We start from the raw sequence: 14,796 nt of genomic DNA on the forward strand, positions 1-14,796 counted from the left end.
CCAAAGTGCCGCCACGGAGGGTCCTAGTGTCACCAGGCGTGAGAAGTATAGGCGCATGTTGCGGGAATACCTTTCCGACCACAGCCCTGTCCTCTCCGACCCCTCTGCGCCCTACACGTATTGGGTGTCGAAGTTGGACCTGTGGCTTGAACTTGCCCTATATGCCTTGGAGGTGCTGTCCTGTCCTGCCGCCAGCGTCCTATCTGAGAGGGTGTTCAGTGCAGCCGGTGGCATCATCACTGACAAGCGCACCCGTCTGTCAGCTGAGAGTGCCGACCGGCTCACTTTGATAAAAATGAACCACCACTGGATAGAGCCTTCATTTTTGTGCCCACCTGTGTAAAGCACCCCAACATGAAACTCCATGTCTGTACTCAACCTCTCCAATTCCTCCGCATCCTCATACTCATCCACCATAAGCGTTGCACAATTCTGCTAATACTAGGCTCCCTCCAACATGATTTCCCCCAACTCTGCTGGTTAGAGGCTCCCTCCACCCTGATTTCCACCAACTCTGATGGTTAGAGGCTCCCTCCACCCTGCTTTCCCACAACTCTGCTGGTTAGAGGCTCCCTCCACCATGAATTTGCCCAAACTGGGCTGGTTAGAGGCTCCCTCCACCATGAATTGGTCCAAACTGGGTTTTTTAGAGGCTCCCTCCACCATGAATTGGTCCAAACTGGGGTTTTTAGAGGCTCCCTCCACCATGAATTGGTCCAAACTGGGGTTTTTAGAGGCTCCCTCCACCATGAATTGGTCCAAACTGGGGTTTTTAGAGGCTCCCTCCACCATGAATTTGCCCAAACTGGGCTGTTTAGAGGCTCCCTCCACCATGAATTGGTCCAAACTGGGTTTTTTAGAGGCTCCCTCCACCATGAATTGGTCCAAACTGGGGTTTTTAGAGGCTCCCTCCACCATGAATTGGTCCAAACTGGGGTTTTTAGAGGCTCCCTCCACCATGAATTGGTCCAAACTGGGGTTTTTAGAGGCTCCCTCCACCATGAATTTGCCGAAACTGGGCTGTTTAGAGGCTCCCTCCACCATGAATTGGTCCAAACTGGGTTTTTTAGAGGCTCCCTCCACCATGAATTGGTCCAAACTGGGGTTTTTAGAGGCTCCCTCCACCATGAATTGGTCCAAACTGGGGTTTTTAGAGGCTCCCTCCACCATGAATTGGTCCAAACTGGGGTTTTTAGAGGCTCCCTCCACCATGAATTTGCCCAAACTGGGCTGTTTAGAGGCTCCCTCCACCATGAATTGGTCCAAACTGGGTTTTTTAGAGGCTCCCTCCACCATGAATTGGTCCAAACTGGGGTTTTTAGAGGCTCCCTCCACCATGAATTGGTCCAAACTGGGGTTTTTAGAGGCTCCCTCCACCATGAATTGGTCCAAACTGGGGTTTTTAGAGGCTCCCTCCACCATGAATTTGCCGAAACTGGGCTGTTTAGAGGCTCCCTCCACCATGAATTGGTCCAAACTGGGTTTTTTAGAGGCTCCCTCCACCATGAATTGGTCCAAACTGGGGTTTTTAGAGGCTCCCTCCACCATGAATTGGTCCAAACTGGGGTTTTTAGAGGCTCCCTCCACCATGAATTGGTCCAAACTGGGGTTTTTAGAGGCTCCCTCCACCATGAATTTGCCCAAACTGGGCTGTTTAGAGGCTCCCTCCACCATGAATTGGTCCAAACTGGGTTTTTTAGAGGCTCCCTCCACCATGAATTGGTCCAAACTGGGGTTTTTAGAGGCTCCCTCCACCATGAATTGGTCCAAACTGGGGTTTTTAGAGGCTCCCTCCACCATGAATTTGCCCAAACTGGGCTGTTTAGAGGCTCCCTCCACCATGAATTTGCCCAAACTGGGCTGTTTAGAGGCTCCCTCCACCATGAATTTGCCCAAACTGGGCTGGTTAGAGGCTCCCTCCACCATGAATTGGTCCAAACTGGGGTTTTTAGAGGCTCCCTCCACCATGAATTGGTCCACACTTGGCTGTTTAGAGGCTCCCTCCACCATTAATTGGTCCAAACTGGGCTGGTTAGAGGCTCCCTCCACCATGAATTGGTCCAAACTGGGTTTTTTAGAGGCTCCCTCCACCATGAATTGGTCCAAACTGGGGTTTTTAGAGGCTCCCTCCACCATGAATTGGTCCAAACTGGGCTGTTTAGCGGCTCCCTCCACCATTAATTGGTCCAAACTGGGCTGGTTAGAGGCTCCCTCCACCATGAATTTGCCCAAACTGGGCTGTTTAGAGGCTCCCTCCACCATGAATTTGCCCAAACTGGGCTGGTTAGAGTCTCCCTCCACCATGAATTGGTCCAAACTGGGGTTTTTAGAGGCTCCCTCCACCATGAATTGGTCCAAACTTGGCTGTTTAGAGGCTCCCTCCACCATGAATTGGTCCAAACTGGGGTGGTTAGAGGCTCCCTCCACCATTAATTGGTCCAAACTGGGCTGGTTAGAGGCTCCCTCCACCATGAATTTGCCCAAACTGGGCTGTTTAGAGGCTCCCTCCACCATGAATTTGCCCAAACTGGGCTGGTTAGAGGCTCCCTCCACCATGAATTGGTCCAAACTGGGGTTTTTAGAGGCTCCCTCCACCATGAATTGGTCCAAACTTGGCTGTTTAGAGGCTCCCTCCACCATGAATTGGTCCAAACTGGGGTGGTTAGAGGCTCCCTCCACCATTAATTGGTCCAAACTGGGCTGGTTAGAGGCTCCCTCCACCATTAATTGGTCCAAACTGGGCTGGTTAGAGGCTCCCTCCACCATTAATTGGTCCAAACTGGGCTGGTTAGAGGCTCCCTCCACCATGAATTGGTCCAAACTGGGCTGGTTAGAGGCTCCCTCCACCATGAATTTGCCCAAACTGGGCTGTTTAGAGGCTCCCTCCACCATGAATTTGCCCAAACTGGGCTGGTTAGAGGCTCCCTCCACCATGAATTGGTCCAAACTGGGTTTTTTAGAGGCTCCCTCCACCATGAATTTGCCCAAACTGGGCTGGTTAGAGGCTCCCTCCACCATGAATTGGTCCAAACTGGGTTTTTTAGAGGCTCCCTCCACCATGAATTTGCCCAAACTGGGCTGGTTAGAGGCTCCCTCCACCATGAATTGGTCCAAACTGGGTTTTTTAGAGGCTCCCTCCACCATGAATTTGCTCAAACTGGGCTGGTTAGAGGCTCCCTCCACCATGAATTGGTCCAAACTGGGTTTTTTAGAGGCTCCCTCCACCATGAATTTGCCCACACTGGGCTGGTTAGAGGCTCCCTCCACCATGAATTGGTCCAAACTGGGGTTTTTAGAGGCTCCCTCCACCATGAATTTGCCCAAACTGGGGTGTTTAGAGGCTCCCTCCACCATGAATTTGCCCAAACTCTGCTGGTTAGAGGCTCCCTCCACCATGAATTGGTCCAAACTGGGTTTTTTAGAGGCTCCCTCCACCATGAATTGGTCCAAACTGGGGTTTTTAGAGGCTCCCTCCACCATGAATTGGTCCAAACTGGGGTTTTTAGAGGCTCCCTCCACCATGAATTGGTCCAAACTGGGGTTTTTAGAGGCTCCCTCCACCATGAATTGGTCCAAACTGGGGTTTTTAGAGGCTCCCTCCACCATGAATTTGCCCAAACTGGGCTGTTTAGAGGCTCCCTCCACCATGAATTGGTCCAAACTGGGTTTTTTAGAGGCTCCCTCCACCATGAATTGGTCCAAACTGGGGTTTTTAGAGGCTCCCTCCACCATGAATTTGCCCAAACTGGGCTGTTTAGAGGCTCCCTCCACCATGAATTTGCCCAAACTGGGCTGTTTAGAGGCTCCCTCCACCATGAATTTGCCCAAACTGGGCTGGTTAGAGGCTCCCTCCACCATGAATTGGTCCAAACTGGGGTTTTTAGAGGCTCCCTCCACCATGAATTGGTCCAAACTTGGCTGTTTAGAGGCTCCCTCCACCATTAATTGGTCCAAACTGGGCTGGTTAGAGGCTCCCTCCACCATGAATTGGTCCAAACTGGGTTTTTTAGAGGCTCCCTCCACCATGAATTGGTTCAAACTGGGGTTTTTAGAGGCTCCCTCCACCATGAATTGGTCCAAACTGGGCTGTTTAGCGGCTCCCTCCACCATTAATTGGTCCAAACTGGGCTGGTTAGAGGCTCCCTCCACCATGAATTTGCCCAAACTGGGCTGTTTAGAGGCTCCCTCCACCATGAATTTGCCCAAACTGGGCTGGTTAGAGGCTCCCTCCACCATGAATTGGTCCAAACTGGGGTTTTTAGAGGCTCCCTCCACCATGAATTGGTCCAAACTTGGCTGTTTAGAGGCTCCCTCCACCATGAATTGGTCCAAACTGGGGTGGTTAGAGGCTCCCTCCACCATTAATTGGTCCAAACTGGGCTGGTTAGAGGCTCCCTCCACCATGAATTTGCCCAAACTGGGCTGTTTAGAGGCTCCCTCCACCATGAATTTGCCCAAACTGGGCTGGTTAGAGGCTCCCTCCACCATGAATTGGTCCAAACTGGGGTTTTTAGAGGCTCCCTCCACCATGAATTGGTCCAAACTTGGCTGTTTAGAGGCTCCCTCCACCATGAATTGGTCCAAACTGGGGTGGTTAGAGGCTCCCTCCACCATTAATTGGTCCAAACTGGGCTGGTTAGAGGCTCCCTCCACCATTAATTGGTCCAAACTGGGCTGGTTAGAGGCTCCCTCCACCATTAATTGGTCCAAACTGGGCTGGTTAGAGGCTCCCTCCACCATTAATTGGTCCAAACTGGGCTGGTTAGAGGCTCCCTCCACCATTAATTGGTCCAAACTGGGCTGGTTAGAGGCTCCCTCCACCATGAATTTGCCCAAACTGGGCTGGTTAGAGGCTCCCTCCACCATGAATTGGTCCAAACTGGGTTTTTTAGAGGCTCCCTCCACCATGAATTTGCCCAAACTGGGCTGGTTAGAGGCTCCCTCCACCATGAATTGGTCCAAACTGGGTTTTTTAGAGGCTCCCTCCACCATGAATTTGCTCAAACTGGGCTGGTTAGAGGCTCCCTCCACCATGAATTGGTCCAAACTGGGTTTTTTAGAGGCTCCCTCCACCATGAATTTGCCCAAACTGGGCTGGTTAGAGGCTCCCTCCACCATGAATTGGTCCAAACTGGGGTTTTTAGAGGCTCCCTCCACCATGAATTTGCCCAAACTGGGGTGTTTAGAGGCTCCCTCCACCATGAATTTGCCCAAACTCTGCTGGTTAGAGGCTCAATCCACCCTGATTTTCAAAACAAATGTTGGTGCCAACCTCAACTTACTACAAGGGCCGAATTCACTGCTGGTGACAAGCTCTCCTCACTGCAAGTGCCAAATACACATGTTTCAAGGTGTTTTCCTACTGTCAGAGAGGTGGTATTGAGTGTGTAAAGTGTGTAGTTGTTAGGCTGTGATGTTGGGGTAATAGAGGGTCTTTGGTGTGTTAGATGCCCCCAGACATGCTTCCCCTGCTGTCCCAGTGTCATTCCAGAGGTGTTGGCATCATTTCCTGGGGTGTCATAGTGGACTTGGTGACCCTCCAGACACGGATTTGGGTTTCCCCCTTAACGAGTATCTGTTCCCCATAGACTATAATGGGGTTCGAAACCCATTCGAACACACGAACATTGAGCGGCTGTTCGAATCGAATTTCGAACCTCGAACATTTTAGTGTTCGCTCATCTCTAGTTACGAGTGACAATGAGTACAGAAAGAGCGGACATGTGCCAGGATGAGGAGGTGGCCCCCCTCCCTTGCCCCCCATTTCAACCTCCTCATCCTGGTACATGTCTGCTCTTCTGTTGTCCTTGCAACTAGTAACCATCCCTTAAAACTTAGGGACTTTATAGCAGGTTGTTATAAAACATATTTATTCAGCTAACTAAGCTCACCAATCAAGGCAAGGCAGGTCCATGTGAACCATCTGTTTCTAAGAGTTCACTTGTCAACATTGTGTAACCAAAAATTGCATTGGAAAAACATAGTAACTATTATAATACTGCCTCATGTACAAGAATATAACTACTAAGGAACCACATGGTGACTCAGTGGTTAGCACTGCTGCCTTGCAATGCTGGAGTCCTGGTGTCTACTATAATACTGCTCCTATGTACAAGAATATAACTACTATAATACTACTCCTATGTACAAGAATATAACTACTATAATACTACTCCTATGTACAAGAATATAACTACTATAATACTACTCCTATGTACAAGAATATAACTACTATAATACTACCTCCTATGTACAAGAATATAACTACTATAATACTACCTCCTATGTACAAGAATATAACTACTATAATACTGCTCCTATGTACAAGAATATAACTACTATAATACTGCTCCTATGTACAAGAATATAACTACTATAATACTACTCCTATGTACAAGAATATAACTACTATAATACTGCTCCTATGTACAAGAATATAACTACTATAATACTACCTCCTATGTACAAGAATATAACTACTATAATACTACCTCCTATGTACAAGAATATAACTACTATAATACTACTCCTATGTACAAGAATATAACTACTATAATACTACCTCCTATGTACAAGAATATAACTACTATAATACTACCTCCTATGTACAAGAATATAACTACTATAATACTACCTCCTATGTACAAGAATATAACTACTATAATACTACTCCTATGTACAAGAATATAACTACTATAATACTACTCCTATGTACAAGAATATAACTACTATAACACTACTCCTATGTACAAGAATATTACTACTATAATACTACTCCTATGTACAAGAATATAACTACTATAATACTACTCCTATGTACAAGAATATAACTACTATAATACTACTCCTATGTACAAGAATATAACTACTATAACACTACTCCTATGTACAAGAATATAACTACTATAATACTGCTCCTATGTACAAGAATATAACTACTATAATACTACCTCCTATGTACAAGAATATAACTACTATACTACTACTCCTATGTACAAGAATATAACTACTATAATACTGCTCCTATGTACAAGAATATAACTACTATAATACTGCCCCTATGTACAAGAATATAACTACTATAATACTACCTCCTATGTACAAGAATATAACTACTATAATACTACCTCCTATGTACAAGAATATAACTACTATAATACTACTATGTACAAGAATATAACTACTATAATACTGCTCCTATGTACAAGAATATAACTACTATAATACTGCTCCTATGTACAAGAATATAACTACTATAATACTGCTCCTATGTACAAGAATATAACTACTATAATACTACCTCCTATGTTCAAGAATATAACTGCTATAATACTGCTCCTATGTACAAGAATATAACTACTATAATACTACCTCCTATGTACAAGAATATAACTACTATAATACTGCTCCTATGTACAAGAATATAACTACTATAATACTACCTCCTATGTACAAGAATATAACTACTATAATACTACCTCCTATGTACAAGAATAATATAATAATAATAATAATAAATTTTATTTATATAGCGCCAACATATTCCGCAGCGCTGTACAATTTGTAGGGTTCAGATACAGACAGATACAAAACAAACAACGTCATTTCACACAATGGGACTGAGGGCCCTGCTCACAAGAGCTTACAATCTATGAGGTAGAGAGGATGACACAAGAGGTAGGAGGGGCGGCATTGCTTATACAGTGTTCAGACAATTTTGTAATAGAGGTTGCAGCCATTACACAAACAAAGCTTTATGGGCCGTCACTAGTAGTGTCCTTTAACATGTGGATAGAGCATGGACAAATATGTTAGGCTGAAAAGGCATCAAGAAGGGTTTGCATTAGGAATTGTGATAGGCCTTTCTGAAAAAATGCGTCTTTAGTTTGCGTTTGAAACTGTAGAAATTGGGAGTTAATCTGATTGTCCGGGGTAGAGCATTCCAGAGAAGTGGTGCAGCTCGGGAGAAGTCTTGTATACGAGCGTGGGAGGTTCTGATAATAGGGGATGGAAGTGTTAGGTCATTGAGTGAGCGGAGAGCACGGGTTGGGCGGTAGACAGAGATGAGGGAGGAAATGTAGGGAGGTGCGGCATTATGGAGAGCCTTGTGGAGGAGGGGGATAACTTTATATTTTATTCTATAATGAATAGGCAGCCAATGTAGTGACTGGCACAGACCAGAAGCATCGCTGTAGCGTCTAGCCTGATAGATGAGCCTGGCCGCTGCATTCAGAATAGATTGTAGAGGGGAGAGTTTAGTGAGGGGAAGACCGATTAGTAAGGAGTTACAGTAGTCAAGGCGAGAATGAATCAGAGAGACAATAAGTGTCTTTAGTGTGTCTCTGGTGAGGAAAGGGTGTATTCTGGAGATGTTTTTGAGGTGGAGGTGACATGAACGTGCGAGTGATTCAATATGAGGGGTGAAGGAAAGGTCTGCGTCAAACATGACCCCGAGGCAGCGGGCCTGCTGCCTAGGAGTTATAGTAAGGCCTGAGACTGCAATGGATATATCAGGGACAGATCTATTAGATGGTGGAAACAGTAGTAGTTCAGTCTTAGAGAGATTTAGTTTCAGGTAGAGCGAGGACATGATATTAGAGACAGCAGAAAGACAGTCACTGGTGTTCTGTATGAGTGCAGGGGTGATGTCACGGGAAGATGTGTATAATTGGGTGTCGTCAGCATAAAGATGGTACCTGAAGCCAAATCTGGCGATGGTTTGTCCAATGGGGGCTGTGTAGAGAGAAAAGAGCAGGGGGCCTAGGACCGAGCCCTGAGGAACCCCAACAGCAAGGGAAAGAGGGGAGGAAACAGAACCCACAAATGATACACTGAAAGTGCGGTCCGAGAGATAAGAGGAGAACCAGGAGAGCGCAGTGTCATTGAGGCCAACTAGCGGAGCATAGTGAGGAGGAGATGATGGTCAACAGTGTCAGAAGCTACTACTACTACTACTACTACTATAATACTACTCCTATGTACAAGAATATAACTACTATAATACTGCTCCTATGTACAAGAATATAACTACTATAATACTGCTCCTATGTACAAGAATATAACTACTATAATACTACCCCCTATGTACAAGAATATAACTACTATAATACTACTCCTATGTACAAGAATATAACTACTATAATACTACCCCCTATGTACAAGAATATAACTACTATAATACTGCTCCTATGTACAAGAATATAACTACTATAATACTACTCCTATGTACAAGAATATAACTACTATAATACTACCGCCTATGTACAAGAATATAACTACTATAATACTGCTCCTATGTACAAGAATATAACTACTATAATACTACCTCCTATGTACAAGAATATAACTACTATAATACTGCGCCTATGTACAAGAATATAACTACTATAATACTGCTCCTATGTACAAGAATATAACTACTATAATACTACCTCCTATGTACAAGAATATAACTACTATAATACTGCTCCTATGTACAAGAATATAACTACTATAATACTGCTCCTATGTACAAGAATATAACTACTATAATACTACCCCCTATGTACAAGAATATAACTACTATAATACTACTCCTATGTACAAGAATATAACTACTATAATACTACCCCCTATGTACAAGAATATAACTACTATAATACTGCTCCTATGTACAAGAATATAACTACTATAATACTACTCCTATGTACAAGAATATAACTACTATAATACTACCGCCTATGTACAAGAATATAACTACTATAATACTGCTCCTATGTACAAGAATATAACTACTATAATACTACCCCCTATGTACAAGAATATAACTACTATAATACTGCTCCTATGTACAAGAATATAACTACTATAATACTACTCCTATGTACAAGAATATAACTACTATAATACTACCGCCTATGTACAAGAATATAACTACTATAATACTGCTCCTATGTACAAGAATATAACTACTATAATACTACCTCCTATGTACAAGAATATAACTACTATAATACTGCTCCTATGTCCAAGAATATAACTACTATAATACTGCTCCTATGTACAAGAATATAACTACTATAATACTGCTCCTATGTACAAGAATATAACTACTATAATACTGCTCCTATGTACAAGAATATAACTACTATAATACTGCTCCTATGTACAAGAATATAACTACTATAATACTACTCCTATGTACAAGAATATAACTGCTATAATACTGCTCATATGTACAAGAATATAACTACTATAATACTACCGCCTATGTACAAGAATATAACTACTATAATACTGCTCCTATGTACAAGAATATAACTACTATAATACTACCTCCTATGTACAAGAATATAACTACTATAATACTGCTCCTACGTCCAAGAATATAACTACTTTAATACTGCTCCTATGTACAAGAATATAACTACTATAATACTGCTCCTATGTACAAGAATATAACTACTATAATACTGCTCCTATGTACAAGAATATAACTACTATAATACTGCTCCTATGTACAAGAATATAACTACTATAATACTACTCCTATGTACAAGAATATAACTGCTATAATACTGCTCCTATGTACAAGAATATAACTACTATAATACTACCTCTTATGTACAAGAATATAACTACTATAATACTACTCCTATGTACAAGAATATAACTTGTATTTACTCTCTGACTAGGTCTGCTCTGTATTATGGGTATATTGTATACGTGCGGGGTATTTTCTTCTCTTCCGCCGGTCAGTGACTGATGTGATCTGGGCCATTAGTTGTAGACGGGTCTCATCTATATCTCCATGTATTGGCTCTTTGGTGTATACATGTTATACATGGGGTATGAGATGGATGGATTGTAACTCAGGTAACATCTTGCGGCACATTCTGAATGACACAATAATTATATTTTTCGAGGCGATTACATTGGCAGAATATCCTCGGTAACAAACAGAGAGGCAAATTACTTCCTTCCATATCCCAGATTTGTAATGAATTATGTCATTATCATATCCGTCCTTTGCTTAAAATGAACTTTTTATTCCTGTTTTGTGATTTTTTTAGGGGGCTGCAATTACAGATTGATTTTCTAATCCATATTCTTCAGCGTTTGCCTGGTGTTATCCGCTCGCTGTTCGGACGGTTTATTTTCAGGGTATTGCCATTGTACACAGTAGGATAAAGAATTATTGATCTGGTTTCTATTCCGCGAGCTGGTGGGATGCAGACAGAGCTCCACACATACATACATATTACCCATTCCAGACCAAAGAGGATGAGAAAATCTTTTGTGCATGCGGTGAAGGAGTCAATGGAGTGATGGCTTAAACACTTTAAAGGGGGTCTGACACAGAATCCAGTACATCCACCCAGTCCCATAGGCAGAACAGTTAGGGTCGCCTGTACCAAATGGAGTCATAGATAAGGTGAGGGTCACCTGGACCAAATGGAGTGAAACGTGTGGTTAGGGTCTACTGGACCAAACAGAGTCACAGGTAAGGTTAGGATCATGTGGACCAAACAGAGTCACAGATAAAGTTAGGGTTTCCTGGACCAAATGGAGTCACAGATAAGGTTAGGGTCACTTGGACCAAATGGAGTCAATCATATGGTTAGGGTCTACTGGACCAAAAAGAGTCAGATAAGGTTAGGGTTACCTGGACCAAATGGAGTCATATATAAGGTGAGGGTCTCCTAGACCAAACTGAGTCCCAGATAAGGTTGGGGTTATCTGGACCAAACAGAGTCACAAATAGGGTTAGGATCATGTGGATCAAATGGAGTCACAGATAAGGTTAGGGTCACCAAGATCAAACATAGTAACAGATAGGATTAGCGTCATGTGGACCAAACAGTGTCAGAGATAGGGTAAGGGCCACTGAGACCAAATAGAGTGCATGATAGGGTTAGAGCCAAGGGGTATCCTTGAAATAGTCCATTAATATCTAATTGGTGGGAGCCAAAGTTGTCCCCTGGTCAATCATCTGTCCAGTGATGCTTCCGACTCCCATTGTATACACCGTACAAGGCTGTAACAGAGGTACAGGGCCACTTCTGCATCCGTATTATACAAAACACAGAGCTGGAAGAAGATAGCTCCAATTCTTATATAGCTGAACTGCAGTACCACTTTCTGACCACTACACAGGACATGGAGCCACCTGCTTCCGGTCCTGTGCTGTGTATGGTACAGGTGCCTCATACAACTGATTGGTGTAGGAGCCACATACTGATCTATCTACCGCCCATCAATCACACATTGACATGGAACATTTGTTGCGTGTGTGTATGATTAGTGAATGACCCCTGCGCAGTGCTGATGAATATTCATGGGCTATGTACTGATCAGTATTTTGTGCGCGGCACAACGCCGGTCACGGCACGTCATTATGCAGCAGTGTGAAATCTGTTAGTGTTGTTTTATGATTGTCTGCCAGGAAGATGTATGATCTGCATAATAAATCGGGGAGAGGAGCGAGGGCTCATCTCTTAAGCTTTCTGTTCTTTTCAAGTAAGCCACTGGCAATTTGATCTTTCATTGTCCAAACACATTGCAACGAGTGCTTAGTGGAGTGGTAACGGAACAGATGCGTGCACTTTACACAGCGAAAAATATCCTCCATCGTCTTAAGAGGGCTTTGCCGTTTTAATGTTGCAGTGCATCTAATATTAAGAACATGGCAACTTTGTCACTAGTCTTCATAAAAAAATGGCCTACCGTTTTGACCCGGATATCCCCCACAGCACTCGGTGCTCTGTTGGTGGCGCCATGCGTCTTGGGTCAAGGCCGATCCCTGTGATTGGGCCACTGTTGTTCCATGGGAATTCTGAGGGTCATGATATCATGCCATGTCCCCACTTAGGCCTCAGTGGTGACCCCGGGCACATGACGTCACCAGGGATGCGCCGAACGCTGTAAGGAGACCCAAAAGAGTTGATGGAAGGCCTCCAACTATTCTTAAGACCCTAGAGCAGTGGTGCTCACACTTTGTCAACATGTGAGCTACTGTATTACATGACCAAGTTGAAAGATCTACTTCACACTTTTTGTGGGAGGGGCCAGGGCGGGACTGTGGGTGGGGCGGGGTGTGTCTGTGGGCGGGGCCGTGCAGAGCATGAGAGCAGGAGACAGCGGCGTTCTGTGGCCGCCCAGGGATCCCCGCTGTCTGCTTCCTCACAGTGCAGGCTGACAGTTATCTCTGGACACTGGCAGGCGGGGGCTGCGGCAGCCCCGCCTGCCAGTGTCTGGAGAGGACTCAGCCTGCGCTGTGAACAAGCAGCACCCCGGCTCCCTCCATCCCTAAGAGCGGCCTGCAAGTGTCTGGAGTGCCTGTTCACAGCGCAGGCTGAGAGTCGACTCTTAGCCTGCATTGTGAACAAGCAGACACCAGGGATCCCTGGCTGCATCCCGCGATCGACCCATACGTCCATTGCGATCGAACAGTAGATCGCGATTGACGTATCGGGCACCCCTGCCCTAGAGTATAAAAATTTCCAAACTTTTTCCACCTGAAACGAATCAGAGACCCGAGCCATCGGAACCTAAAATGAATCTTGGAACGTTTGCCCGTCTCGTATTAGCCCATCACCCAGCCCAGGAATGCTATTAGATAAAATAAGATAAGATAAGATAATCCTTTAATAGCCCCACCGCGGATTAGGGTTACAATAGTAGCTGGATGCCAAACTGTGACCGACCAGCAAACTTCTAGACTGATCTATGTGACTGCCAATGTGTTTTGCTGATGATGAGACTGACTCCTGTCACACAGTTATAACGAAGACAACCACCGGCCATCTTCCATGACTGTATACTTATTGTCTCTTAAAGGGCCTATCCAACTTCCAAAAAGTAGCTGCAAATGGATTCACCGCAGTGCTACACCATCCTTTGCTTGGCTTTATTTTACTTGCTGCTTCTTGTATCACTGTTATTTGCATGTGGACGAACTACATTTCCCATGATTCTTCTGCCTGCCCCCTCTTCTCCACTCTTCCCTGCAATGAAATCACAGGTAATAAATCACTGCCACATCTAATGTGCTGGGGTGACATTTTGTTTGCTGGCTGTACTGCTCACAGGGAGGGGTTAGTGAGAATACAAGTGAAACGTCACAGCTGAGGTCAATGATCTGAATATAGATCACATAAACGGTGTGGAATTTAAACAGGGTATATATTAGGAAGTGTTTTGTATTGATGCATCCTGTTATTTGGCCCATATTTTTTTTTTTTTTAAACTGGAAAACCCCTTTAAATGATTCAGAAGAATATGTGGAAAAGGACAATAATACTGTCTCCCATTAGGAAGAGAAGGTTCTGTCTCTAGCTGTCCATGTGATACTATGTAAAGGGTAAGGAGAAAGTGAAATCCTGTTGGAGGACTGAAGCTAGATGGAACCTCTTGTTCTTGAAAACCCACTTTGGCCTCATCTATTAATGTAATGCAGAGTGGCCCTTTATATGTGACCTCACACTGGTCATACACCTTAGATGAACATTGGACAAACTCAACGATTGGGTCAGGATTGGCCAACCATCTAATGTGTATGAGAACCTCCTAATTCTCTCATTTGACACCAGTCAACATGGGAGAGAAGAATCGTGTTGTTGGGGTTCATCATGACCAATCAAGGTCTACATATCCCCCATGGTAACGTGATATGTGTTGACTATGGGCCAGTCCATTAAAGCCATTCCCGTATACATCTCTGTTGTGCTATATTCCCTGTACTGCCGCTGCTTTCCCAATGACAGCGGGATCGGATCCCATTGACTAAGAGTTCCATCGTGAGGGTCAATGTATAGA

The 14,796-nt window shown here is 44.2% G+C and overlaps 1 protein-coding gene across 3 annotated transcripts in view; it reads left to right on the forward strand.

Moving 5' to 3' along the window:
* DLG2 (discs large MAGUK scaffold protein 2) overlaps window positions 1-14,796 on the forward strand; it is a 1,022,754-nt gene that overhangs the window by 160,093 nt on the left and 847,865 nt on the right. The gene's annotated exons all lie outside the window — the stretch shown is intronic.

The sequence above is a fragment of the Leptodactylus fuscus genome, chromosome 2 (genome assembly GCF_031893055.1).
Source record: "Leptodactylus fuscus isolate aLepFus1 chromosome 2, aLepFus1.hap2, whole genome shotgun sequence".
Lineage (NCBI taxonomy): Eukaryota > Metazoa > Chordata > Amphibia > Anura > Leptodactylidae > Leptodactylus > Leptodactylus fuscus.